General features: G+C 40.7%; 1 protein-coding gene across 5 annotated transcripts in view; it reads left to right on the top strand.

Moving 5' to 3' along the window:
- THRAP3 (thyroid hormone receptor associated protein 3) overlaps nucleotides 1–13,267 on the top strand; it is a 71,828-nt gene that overhangs the window by 22,729 nt on the left and 35,832 nt on the right. For 2 of the 5 annotated variants that reach the window (XM_082362862.1, XM_082362864.1), the window contains exon 2: nucleotides 4,434–4,493. The exons of 1 other annotated variant lie outside the window; for it this stretch is intronic. The gene's annotated coding sequence lies outside the window, so the exon portion shown is untranslated. Of the gene's footprint in view, nucleotides 1–4,433; nucleotides 4,543–13,267 lie in introns of all 5 variants that reach the window. 2 more of the 5 variants (XM_082362860.1, XM_082362861.1) reach the window with 1 other exon arrangement.

Here is a 13,267-nt window from a genome sequence, read left to right as displayed (position 1 = left end):
TATAAACAAATGAACCTGGCTGTGTTGCAGTAAAACTTCACGGATACTGAAATTGGAATTTCATAGAATTTTCACACGTCATTAAATACTTTTGATATTTTTCTACCATTAAAAAAAAAAAAAAATGTAGAAATTGGGGAATTCCCTGATGGTCCGGTGGTTAGGACTCCGCACTTCCACTGCAGGGGGGCCTGGGTTTGATCCCTGGTCGGGGAACCGAGATCCTGCAAACTGAGCGGGTAGCCAAAAAAAAATGTAGAAACTGTTAGGTGGTTCATAGGTGGTACAAAAACAGGTCGGGCTGTGTGACATCATTTGCTCACCCCCCCAAGCGAAGAAGGCCCTGTATACTGGACACATTTGGGAGTATCTGTCTTTCTCTCCAAAACCATTCATAGTAATTTCACCAGTCTTAGATTCAGTATTGGTCCCTGGTTCATACCAGGGAAGCTGCTTGGAGCAAGACATTGCACAGTTTTCTGTGGTAAAACACTAAAGGTTTATTTGCCTAGCTGTCATAATCTTATCAATTCCTAGTATTTTTTTCAATGGGGAGTGGATAAGATTAAATTTTGTCATTGGCTACTTTGGGTTAACTTGAATAGAAGACACTGTCCTCTTTTGTTCCTATTTATTTATTTATTCATTCATTCATTCATTTTTGGCTGCATCATGTCTTTGTTGCTGCCTGCGGGCTTTTCTCTAGTTGCGGCGGAGGCTACTCTTCGTTGCAGTGCGCAGACTTCTCATTGCGGTGGCTTCTCTTGTTGCAGAGCACGGGCTCTAGGCACGCGGGCTTCAGTAGTTGTGGCTCACGGGCTCTAGAGCGCAGGCTCAGTAGTTGTGGCATATGGGCTTTGTTGCTCCGCAGCATGTGGGATCTTCCGGACCATTGCTCGAACCCATGTCCCCTGCATTGGAAGGCGGATTCCTAACCACTGCACCACCAGGGAAGCCCTTTTGTTCACTTTTATTCAACTTGATTTTGAAAGTAGACACATTAGTCCTTAAGTATTGTAGAAGCAACATGTGCCTGGTGGTCTTTTTCTTTTTTTGGCTGTGCAGTGCGGCATGCGAGATCTTAGTTCCCTGACCAGGGATGAAACCCATGCCCACTGCATTGAGAGTGTGGAGTCTTTTTTTTAAAAATTATTAATTAATTATTTATTTATGCGGCTGCATAGGGTCTTAGTTGTGGCACACAGGATCTTTCATTGCGGTGTGTGGGCTTCTCTCTAGTTGCGGTGTGTGGGCCCTCTAGTTGTGGCGCACGGGCTTAGTTGCCACGCGGCATGTGGGATCTTAGTTCCCCGGCCAGGGATTGAACCTGCGTCCCCTGCATTGGAAGGCGGATTCTTAACCACTGGACCTCCAGGGAAGTCCCTGCATGGTGGTTTAAAGGACTAGCTTTGACCTCAGGTTCATAGCAGACAAGGTCATCTTTGTGCTTCCTTATCTTCTGTATTTCTCAATAAAAGATTATCAGGGGTGCTTGAGGTGAGATAAGAAAAAACATTTCAAATCTTCTTTAACTGTAGGAAGTAAAAACGCTTTAACTGTAGGAAGTAAAAACTTAGAATATTAGTGCTCACTGTTTGGATTTAGGAACTATGTTGTTACGTAAGGTATAGTGTATGGAACGTGGGGGCATTCTGAGCTGCACTCTAGTCTAAGCCACTGCTGTCCTTTTCCTGGATAATTGTAGGCAATATCTAACAATTTGTTCTGCTCTTGCCCTGTTAAGGTCTGTTCTACACTCAGCAGCCAAGATCCTTTTAGAACGTGATTCTGGTCCTTGCTCCTCTGCTCAAAACAGTGCCGTGGCTGCCTACATAACCTGTAGGAAAACCAAAGTCCTTACGATGGCTTGCAAGGCCCTTTCCATTCACCCATGTCTCTGACCTGATCTTCCAGCTGTTGCCTGGCAACTGTTGGCATCGCAGCTACTCTGTTTTTCCGTCTTCGTCAGATACACCAGGCATGTTCCCTCCGCAGGGTCTTTGCACTTGTTCTTTCCTCTATTTGGTCCCTTTTGCCTTCAGATAAAGTACAGCATACTGTTTCTGTTCGTCTTTGCCTTCTCTGACCACATTACATAAAAGAGTAACTCTTATTCCTCCTGTGCTCCCATCTGCCCCTTAGAATGTAAGCTCCAGGAATGAAGAGATATTTTTAAAATTTATTTATTTTTGCCTGTGTTGGGTCTTCGTTGCTGTGCGCCAGCTTTCTCTAGTTGCAGTGAGCGGGGGCTACTCTTCGTTGCGGTGCGCGGGCTTCTCATCGAGGTGGCTTCTCTCGTGGAGCACAGGCTCTAGGCGTGCGGGCTTCAGTAGGTGTGGCTCGCGGGCTTAGTTGTTCCAAGGCATGTGGGATCTTCCCGGACCAGGGATGAAACCCGTATCTCCTGCATTGGCAGGCGGATTCTTAACCACTGGGCCACCAGGGAAGTCCCTGAGGAGATTTTTAATTGCTGAATCTCTGTTGCCTAAAACAGTACCTGGCAATGTAGTAGGTACTTCATAAATTTTTTGTTGAAGTAAGTGGACAGTTAAAATGGAAATTGTGTAGAAGGGGAAAAGATATATTGTCGGTAGTGCTGTGGTGTCCTTGCTAATATACTGGTATCTGACGAAAGACGGGTCAAGAGAATGAGGCTGAAAAGCATGCCTATCACTGTCCCGATGACTCAAGCAGGACAAGTTTGGGGGTGCATAAAAACTGGTGGCAGGTGACTTAGGGCTTCAGGTGTCTCCTTGCTGTCATAGAATAACTAAGGGCCAGAGCCTCAGATTTGCTTCTCCACCCATTGCAACGATGGAAAATTGAAGATTTGTTGTGATGAGAAAATTCTTGCCAGTGTCGGAGAAGAGGTTAGTTAATAGGGAAGAAACATGATGGGGTAGAAAAAGGAAGATTGTGTGTGTGTGTTTGTTAACTGGCTAGAATTTTAAAGGTGGATGTATTGGAATAGTTCTTTAATTAGTGCATTGTAGAGTAAGCGGTTCCCAGTTTTGTAGCAGTCATCGAGGGTTCCCTCAAGCTGACCGATGTGAGCCCCTGTGCCTCTGCAGTTACAAACAGGGAAAGAAGTTTCGGTTGATGAAACCTAGGATGAGTTCCCAGAATGACTTGCAAGAATATAGGCAAAAGTATTGTGGAAGAATGAGTTTTTGTAAGTGCTATATTTTTGCTATTTATCAACTAAACGAATATATACCAGCATTGTCATTAATTTGCCAAATGGTCTGACTGAATAGTAATTTCATCTGGATAAGTCTTAGTTTTAACAGTAGGTTTTTTTTGCCTCTTTGTAATGTTAATTACCTGATAACCTTTGGTATAGGTCAAGAATTTATTGCTTGTGTATTCAGTTTATTCAGTGGACACATATCAGTGTTAGGTATATAGAGTTTGCAGCCTTGTGAGGTAAGTTGACATATTAACAGACATGATGATACGCGTGTAAGGAGAACCGTGTCTAGGGTAACAGAGAAGCAATACCTAACCCAGCCTGGGTGAGCCAGGGACAGCTTGCTGGGGAAGGAGACCCTCGTAAGAATGAGTAGGAATTTGCTGAGAGGGGAGTTGAGGGCTCCCCACTACTGAGAGACTATAGCTTAAGGAAATGCATTCTTTTCTCTCCTGGCTAGATAGGCAAGGATTCAGCTATGTGCAAACCACAGGTTTCAGAGAAAGCTAAGGTGGGTATCCTTGATTGAGTCAATGAATAAGTGAAAAAAGAAGATTAATGTCAAGACTGCATCTTCAGATTATTTAATTCCTAGGTGCCTTCCTACTTTACAGTATTTATGAATGAACAAAAAAACTTTAATCTAGATGTGAGGATGTTAATTACATACTGAGCTTGCTGATCTTGGAACTTTGTTTTCCTGTTTGTTTGGGATAATACTACATTGCTTTGCTATATGGCCATGTTAGTAGTATTTGGATCTGGGAATATTTAAACAACTGGATCTGAAGGGTTTTTTTGTGCTTTGAGGGATGAGTGTGGGGAGTTACTTTAACTTGAAATGTATTTGTTAAATTTAGTTCAGCATACTTGAAAGTTTTTTGTTTCAAGCATCTAATTCTTCTGAAGTTATTCTCCAGGTTGAATTATGGAGTTTGCAAGTTAAACTTGTATAATGCAGACCATAGCACCTGAAATATTGCCAGTGGAAGTATCAGGTTACAAGAGGAAGGTTTTAGCTTTCCATACTTTCCAACCTTACTGTAGGAGGTTGGGTGGATGAAAATGAGTACGAGAGACCCTCAGGCCAGTATACTTTGGGAGAGAATCCTGTGTCCACTTGGAGTTAAGTTGAGGGCTAGAGGAGAGTTTCTGCTTATAGATTCCAAGCATCTGTATTTCAAGATGCAATCTGCAAGGTTTGGGTAGCTATTTTATCACTGCTTATTTCTTCTCATTCCAGAGTTGTATCCTGACTTTGTAAATTGGAGAAGCCAGTGCGGCACTGCCAGTATTCTTTGAGGTAGTGTCTGTTTGGGGTCTGGTGCAAGTCGAATCATTGTTCAAATAAGGTAAATGCATGGTGGTAAAAGGAACTAATAATAACTTCACTGGCTTATAAAGCCAGTCTTATGTTGTTTATCCAGAAGATTCCTTAATGGAAGTTCTGGGTTCTTATTAAGCAATATTTATCTTTCAGTTTAAAAAACTGAAACAGGCTAATAAAGTAGCCTTGCTTTCCTCTCTGATTCCATCCCAAGTTGTAGAATCAGCAGTTACTTTCTTATTTTAACTAACTTCTGAATTTTTAAATGACACATGTTTATTCACTTGGACATACTGAAAAATATCAGCCATAAACTTGACACATATATAGTCACTGTTAATAGTTTGGTGAACAGTCCCTTGTCGTGCATATGTTACTCTGATATGTGTGTATATAATGAATATTGGAGTTGTGCTTTTTTGTCACTTGGTTCTTGTTAACAAGAAAAGTTTTCTCTGTTTGCATTTTTAAATGACTCATGGCATTTCATCATTGGATGTGGCATATAATTTATCTAACTAGTTCCTTTTTGGTAAACATTTAGGCTTTTCTTTCATTTTTCCGTGTGTTAGGTAACTGTGTGATGGACATGAATAAATTTATGCATACAGTTGATTTCCCCCCATAGTACAGTTTCTTCTCTTAAATTTTAAAAAACATTTTATATATTTATTTAAACATTTTTTGTTTTACTTTTTATTAATACATGTACAAAAACCATGTACGTAGTCATGTCAGACCATCAGCTCCACAGGGCTTTTTATGAAAAACAGTCCCTCCCGCCCCTTTTTCAGTCCCTAGAAGCAATCATTTCCAACTCTTTACTGTTTGTTTTGGTATTACCTCTAAAATAATAAGCTTATTTTGTTACTTACGGATTTTCCAGTTTTGGGTATTATCTATTAACTTTCTACTTTGGATAGTGGTAGAATTCTCTGACCACCTCACATGTCCACATTTATTGTCACTCTGGTTATAATTGAATTTTGGTTAGAGCAGTATTCACTGTTAACAATATTAAGGTTATGTATAGCTTGTTCACAGACAAATGTCGTATGTTATGGTTAATTTCCTTTTTTCTGTACAACTTTTTGTTTTTTCTATTGTTAATAATTATCTTTTTCTGGTCTGTTTTGTTTAGTTTCTATGTTCTTATCAGTAATTTCTTTCTAAACTCTACCCAGAAGTGTAAATTCTTCCTCAATACTTTAAGCATTTTGGTTATATTATAAATTTTATCTTAGAGATATTTTCTTTTTTTAAAAAAAATATTTATTTATTTATTTGGTTGCACCTGGTCTTGTGGCAGGCGGGCTCCTTAGTTGCGGCTTGAGGGCTCCTTTTAGTTGTGGCTCACCAGCTCCTTAGTTGTGGCATGCGAACACTTAGTTGCAGCATGCATGTGGGATCTAGTTCCCCAACCAGGGATTGAACCCAGGCCCCTCGCATTGGGACCGCGGAGTCCTAACCACTGCGCCACCAGGGAAGTCCCCTTAGAGGTATTTTCTAATCTGCTTCATTCTGAACGTGTGCTCTAGGCAGCTGGGGTGTTGTTATCACAGCATCATCATCCTGATGATTTTTCCTACCTTTTTTTGGTTTTGTTTATGGTAAGAAGAAGGAATCTAACATTTTGTATTAAGTCATTAATCAGTTGTCCCAACTATTCACTAATACTCAGTGTTTTTATTATTGTTGCCTTATTTCATCTTTAAATACTTAGTGATACAAGCGTTTCTTCTCTCTCCAGACTCAGCAAGCAAAATATAATTGATATTTCCATACTTCTTATTTTTCACCACGTGGAACTATGACAGTTCTTCAAGAGACTTAAGTATTGGAAACTAGAAAACAAAGACTAGAAGGACATGTACATAGGAAGCCAGTTGCATAATTTAAAAAATAAGTATACTGGATTTTCCCCTCTAAGATCCTTTGTCTTTTAAAGCTGCTTTTGATTAATTCAGTCAGTAGATGCTTGAGTGCTTGTTACTGTGCCTGTTCTCTGTTGCTAGGGATAACCGGCAATGAGCAAGACAAACAGGACCCCCATTCTTGGGGAGCTTACATTCTAGTTTGGGAAGGCAGATACTGTAGTTTCAGATTTCGTAAGTGTAGGAAAGAAATACGACTGCAAGATAACAGTGAGGTGTCATTAGGTAGAATGCTAAGGAATACCTTTTCGAGTTAGGTGACAAGCTGAGATCTGAAGGATGAGAAAGGAGCCAACCATGCTTTAGACTGCAGAAGGGTGTTCATGTAGCGAGAACTGCAAGTATAAAGGTGCTGAGACTATAAGTGCTTGTAAGTGTTCAAGGAACAGAAAGAAGGCCTTTGTGACTCCGGTAGAGGGATTGAATCAGGAGAGAGTGGTTTGAGATGATGTTGGAGTAGGCAAGAGTCAGATCATTTAGAATCTTGAAATTATGGCAAGCTGGAGCTTTCATATATAAATCTGATGAATTCAATTTTGTTCCTTTAAAAAAAAAAACAAAACAAATACAAGATGTTCCAGAAAATAATTAGACCTATTTGTCTATGTAGTTAATATGCTGTTCCTTATGAGCCAGAGGAGGGGAGTTGCACTGATCATATGTATCTGAACTGAGTTCTGGTTCAGTGTCTGGATCTATCTGCGGTTGGGATAGTTGAGTGGTCTCTAAATTTAGATAGCTTTGAATAGTGCCTTAATGAATTCGTTTTAGATTTAGAAGCAGCAGGTTGGGTTCTTGATTTCTTTTGTAGACTCAGGTGACTGGTAAGGTCCAGAATGATAGCAGATCTTGAAATTATTTTTGGTTTCTTATGTAGAGTTGTGTGTGTATTTAAGACATCTCTTTTTTTCCCCCTCAACTTATCTGGTAAAGTGTAGATATAAATGGAAAGACATCAGGTGGTTATATCTCAACAGGAAAGTCTTAGTGGATGAAGACTAGAAACTGCAAAAATAAATGATGAATTTAAAAGTGACTAATAGGGCTTTCCTGGTGGCGCAGTGGTCGAGAATCTGCCTGCCAATGCAGGGGACACGGGTTCGAGCCCTGGTCTGGGAAGATCCCACATGCCGCGGAGAAACTGGGCCCGTGAGCCACAATTACTGAGCCTGCGTGTCTGGAGCCTGTGCTCCGCAACGAGAGGCCGCGATAGTGAGAGGCCCGTGCACCGCAATGAAGAGTGGCCCCCGCTTGCCACAACTAGAGAAAGCCCTCGCACAGAAATGAAGACCCAACACAGCCATAAATAAATAAATTAATTAATTAAAAAAAAAAAGTGACTAATATTGGATAAGGTTCAAAACTTGAGCATTTGAAAAGACAGTCATTGTTGTCCTTTACGACAGTGCCATCCAAGAGAAGTCCAGTGTGCCACATGTAATTTCAAATTTCCTAGCATCCATATTAAGAAAATAAATAAAAAGAAGCAGATGAAATTAATTTTAATGATATATTTTATGTAATTTAATATATCCAACACATTCTCATTTCAACATGTAATTAATATAAGAAATCCTTAATGAAGTATTTTACATTCTGGGTTTTGTACTAAGTCTTTGAAATCCTGTATTTTATACCTATAGCTCATCCCAGTTCAGGCCAGCCACATTTCAGTTGCACGGTAGCTACATGTGTATGGGACACTGCAGTTCTTAGGGTTCATACTTCTGAAGGAATGGATAAATTGATATGATCTAGTTATTGAAAGATACCCTGCCATGTTGTGAACATCATTCAAAGCAGTGATGGTTTAACATATAAGGAAATAAATTTAAAAACATACATTTTTCCCTCCTCTAAACCTCTGTGTGATAGACTTGTTTGGGGAAGCTGATATTATCCCCAAAAGGCTAACGTCTGTAAAAGATGTCAAACAGCTTATCTCCTAAGAGAGTTGTAAACAGACTTTATGTAGAACAAGCTTTATGTACAACTCCGTGTAAGCAGTGGCTTTCTGTGTATCGATGGTGGGATGAAGAGAGAACACAGTCCTAGTCCTTGGAATCTGTAAAGAATGTCCGTAAACCAGTGGATTGGAATTCCTGTCCTGGTTTCCTGAATAAGAATCTTGATAGATGGACTTTTTAAAAAGCTCTGTAGGTGATTGCAATATGTACCACTGGTTCAGCCCAAGGTCTTAGTAATAATAACTTAATTAAAAAAATAGTTGTGTCATGATTGGCTGTTAAACTTAGTTTTTAAAAAGGTTTATCATAATGAGAGCTGGAAGGAGGCCATAGGTGATTAGTTAACATAGCCTGTAGTATCTTTTTTTTTTTTAATTTTATTTATTTATTTTATTTTTGGCTGTGCTGGGTCTTCGTTTCTGTGCGAGGGCTTTCTCTAGTTGCGGTGAGTGGGGGCCACTCCTCATCGCGTTGCGCGGGCCTCTAACTGTTGCGGCCTCTCTTGTTGCGGAGCACAAGCTCCAGACGCACAGGCTCAGTAGTTGTGGCTCACGGGCCCAGTTTCTCCGCGGCATGTGGGATCTTCCCAGACCAGGGCTCGAACCCGTGTCCCCTGCATTGGCAGGCAGATTCTCAACCACTGCGCCACCAGGGAAGCCCTGTAGTATCTTTATTAAGTCAGGAAAGCTGAGAGTTCCTTTGAAAAATGGGAAGGATATATTCCCCAATGGAACACATTTAAAACAGTAACTAAAATTGCTGTCAGCCTACCCTAGGGATATAGGAGAGGAGCCTCTGGGGTGAATCGAAGATTATTTAAGTTGCTGTCTGTGCTGTTCATTCTATTTCTCTAATGATGAAAGGTTAATTGCATAGATGATCCTGAGCCTAATAGACACCCATTGAGCAAATTCTCAGGAGAAGATACCACAAGTTGCCTACATTGGGAATATTAGATGAGTAAGTTCCAAATGAAAGGCCCCTCAGTTTGCTGTTGATTTTTCCCTGCTACCATCCAGCAGCAAACGGATTTATTCTACAAAGGTCAGGACCCTAGAATTTGACCTTTTTTTGCTTCTCTGCACCTCTTCAGTGCAACACATGCCAGTTTAGCTAATAAAGTTATAAAACACATTATTGTTCTGTGTAGGAAGATATCTGATTGCTTACTAATAGCAGGAAAATAGAATCAGTGGTGAAATCTGTTTGCTCTCAGAGAAGTTGCTAAATATCTCCCTCTCACCACTCTAGGGTTGTAGCTAAACATAGCTTAAGGTGTGAAGTCACATGTTGAATGGCAGGCGTTTACGTACACTTTTTAATTCCCGTGGCAGTCTTGTGAGGTGTAGGTCATGTTTGGAAGATTGAGAGAGTAAGTATCTTGTCCAGCTAATGGGTGGAGGAGCCAAGATTTGAACCCAGTTATTTTTTTGGTGCCAAAGCCACTACTCACTGCAGAACCTAGCCCAGTATTATAAAGTGACTCTCTGAGGTTCTGTTCATTTGGGACAGGGCATTTCAGATTGATAATTTGCTTTGTCATATTCCCTCACTTACACCCACCTTTATATGCCCATCTTGAAATAACATTATATTATGGAAAACACTAAATGAAACCTGGATTCTAGTCCTAGCTGTTTGCTTACTGTGTATTGGGATTATGGATTCTCTTTCCACTGAGCAGGGATTTCCCAATTATCTGTCTACTTTGGTCTTCTCATAATTGTGAGATGTGGGCACCATTACCCCTGTCTTTTTTTTTTTTTTTTAATAAACTTTTTGTTTGAGAATAGTTTAAGATTTACAGAAAATTGCAAGGATTGTACAGAATTCCTGTATTAGTTTGCTAGGGCTGCCATAACAAAGTATCACAAACTGGGCGGCTTAAGCAACAGCAATATATCGTCCCACAGATCTGAAGGCTAGAAGTACAAAAATCAAGAGGTTGGCAGGGGCTTCCCTGGTGGCACAGTGGTTAAGAATCCGCCTGCCAATGCAGGGGACACGGGTTCGAGCCCTGGTCCAGGAAGATCCCACATGCCGCGGAGCAACTAAGTCCGTGAGCCACAACTACTGAGCCCATGTGCCACAACTACTGAAGTCCGTGCGCCTAGAACCCATGCTCCGCAACAAGAGAAGCCACTGCAGTGAGAAGCCTGCGCACCACAACTAAGAGTAGCCCCCGCTCGCCACAACTAGAGAAAGCCCGCGCACAGCAACGAAGACCCAACGCAGCCAAAAAAAAAAATTTATATTAAAAAAAAAAAAGAGGTTGGCAGGATTGGTTCCTTCTGAGACCTATGAGGGAAGGGTCTCTTCCAAGGTCTCTCTCGTCGGCTTGTATTAGATGGCTGTCTTCTCCCTATTTCTCTTCATATCGTCTTCTCGCCACGTATCTCTGTGTCCAGATTTCCCCTTTTATAAGGATACCAGTCATATCTGTAAAGACCCTGTCTCCAAATGAGGTCACGTTCTGAGGTGCTTGGTGTTAGGACTTCAGTATGTACATTTTAGGGTTAGGGAGACACAGTTTAACCTGTAACAGTCCTGATATTTCCTATGCCCAATTTCTTCTATTATTAACATCTTACATTAGAATGGTACATTTGTCACAGTTAATGAACCAGTATTGATACACTATTATTAACTAAAGTGTAAGCCCTATTTTTAACACATAAGAAAACTTCCGTTCGGGGAGGGGATATGACTTGGAAAAGATTTCAAAACTAGTGACCTCCTTTCTGACTTTAGTACAAGCAAAAGAAAACTTCCCAAGTCACATTATGAGCCTGAAAAGATATTTTCTACCTATAATTACAAGAGGATTTTCTTGTTTTCTGCATCCAGCAGAGTGCTTAGCATGGAGTAAGTGTTCAATAAAATCTGATAGAATGAACAGAAACATGCTCTCGGTACTTGTTGGGCCATGGTATTTTTTGGGAGAGTATACTCACAATAATCTTAGCAAAGTAAAGTACAGAGATTGTGAAACCTGCTTTAATGAGAAAGCAAAACTATTTAAAAAATTGTGAAATGATTGTGTATTTACCTTTCCAGTAACCAGCACTTGGTGCGAAGTCCTATTTATGTTTATGAAGCCCAATCTACTAAGCTGAAACTTTATTTATTTATTTATTTGGCTGCACCAGGTCTTCGTTGTGGCACACGGGATCTTTTAGTTGCGGCATGCAGGATCTTTTTTTTTTTAGTTGTGGCTTGTGAACTTTTAGTTGCGGCATGTGGGATCTAGTTCCCTGACTAGGGATTGAACCCAGGCCCCCTGCATTGGGGGTGCGGAGTCGTAGCCACTGGACAACCAGGGAAGTCCCCTGAAACTTTAGAAGTTAAGTTGTATGTTCGGTATTAACCACTTTTAACAAATGAATAAACTGAAATCTACAAAGACTGTTAATTCTTAAAGTCCCCCAGAATGCCTCTCTTATTCCAAGTCACTTCCTTTTGCTATTAGATAAACCGTATATTTAAAACACAGTGCAGGCAGATGAAGTTGAGTTTACCACCTTGTAGGAGGCATACTTATAATAGAAGAAATTGGTGTGTAAAATTGCTTGCATATATTTTCTTTTACTAGCTTTTTTCAGACTGGTGGCTTGAGACCTAAGTTTATTACTTGTGTGTATTTTTCAGAATTTTCCAGCATTGATTGATTAAATTATGTTGCTTTCTATGACTATTACATAATATCCCAGCTATCTTAAGATTTTCCTATGTTTTTATTTCTGATTGGGGGAGAAACAGCAGTTTGATGGAAAGAATGAATAAGGGGGTTTCCCAGCAAAGGTTTGTCATTTTGATCTTAAATTATTCAATCTTTTCTCTGGTGTTTTTTAAAAAAAACAAAACACAAAGAAAGAGAAACATTTATGAAACTCTTATTCCTTTGTGGAAATCAGGCCTGAAATAATTAGTGGCATGCTGTATTCTGTGCCATATGGAAAATAGCTATCTCACTGAATTTTTCCTACCTTTCCAAGTTACTGAGAAATAGTGGTCCTGTTCCTTTAAAAAATGAAAGATGGAAGCGGTGGAGTTTGCCATGTCTTTGGGACAGAGAAACTAATTCAGTCTCTGAAGAGCAGGAAGGAAATGTGACCTCTTGCTGGCTGTGTGATGGAAAGAAGCTAGCGGCAGTGTCTCTCAGCCTGACAGGAGTCTTGCAGAGCCCTGACTCGCTCTGGAAACTCCTCTTTCCCAAGTGAGGTTGGTGCTGCCTGAATTTGGTGTAGGTGAATTGCCCCCATGCAAGTGATAGTTTAAGTATAGTCAGAAGGTAAGTAATCAAGTCCCTGGTCAGCTATTTTCGGGCAGATGCACTGGTTTTTATAAAGCGGTAGAATATGTTATGAATCTTAAATGATTTCTTCTACAGTAAATTTCAGAGTTGATAGGATGGAAGTGGAGGATGATTCTTTTTTAAAAGCAAAAAAATTTTTTTAAAATAAATTTATTTTTGGCTGTGTCAGGTCTTCGTTGCTGCGCACGGGCTTTCTTTAGTTGTGGCGAGCAGGGGCTACTCTTCATTGTGGTGCGCAGGCTTCTCATTGCTGTGGCTTCTCGTGTTGTGGAGCACGGGCTCTAGGCACGCGGGCTTCAGCATTTGTGGCATGCAGGCTCAATAGTTGTGGTTCGTGGGCTCTAGAGCGCAGGCTCAGTAGTTGGGTGCACGGGCTTAGTTGCTCCGCGGCATGTGGGATTTTCCCCAGACCAGGGCTCAAACCCGTGTCCCCTGCATTGGCAGGCGGATTCTTAACCACTGCGCCACCAGGGAAGCCCTAAAAGCAAAAAGTTTAACCCTCACCACTTAATTCCATTTTTAGGATATGGCTGA

This window comes from Balaenoptera borealis, assembly GCF_965194805.1.
Source record: "Balaenoptera borealis genome assembly, chromosome: 1".
NCBI lineage: Eukaryota > Metazoa > Chordata > Mammalia > Artiodactyla > Balaenopteridae > Balaenoptera > Balaenoptera borealis.
This window is presented reverse-complemented; position numbering and strand designations above follow the sequence as displayed.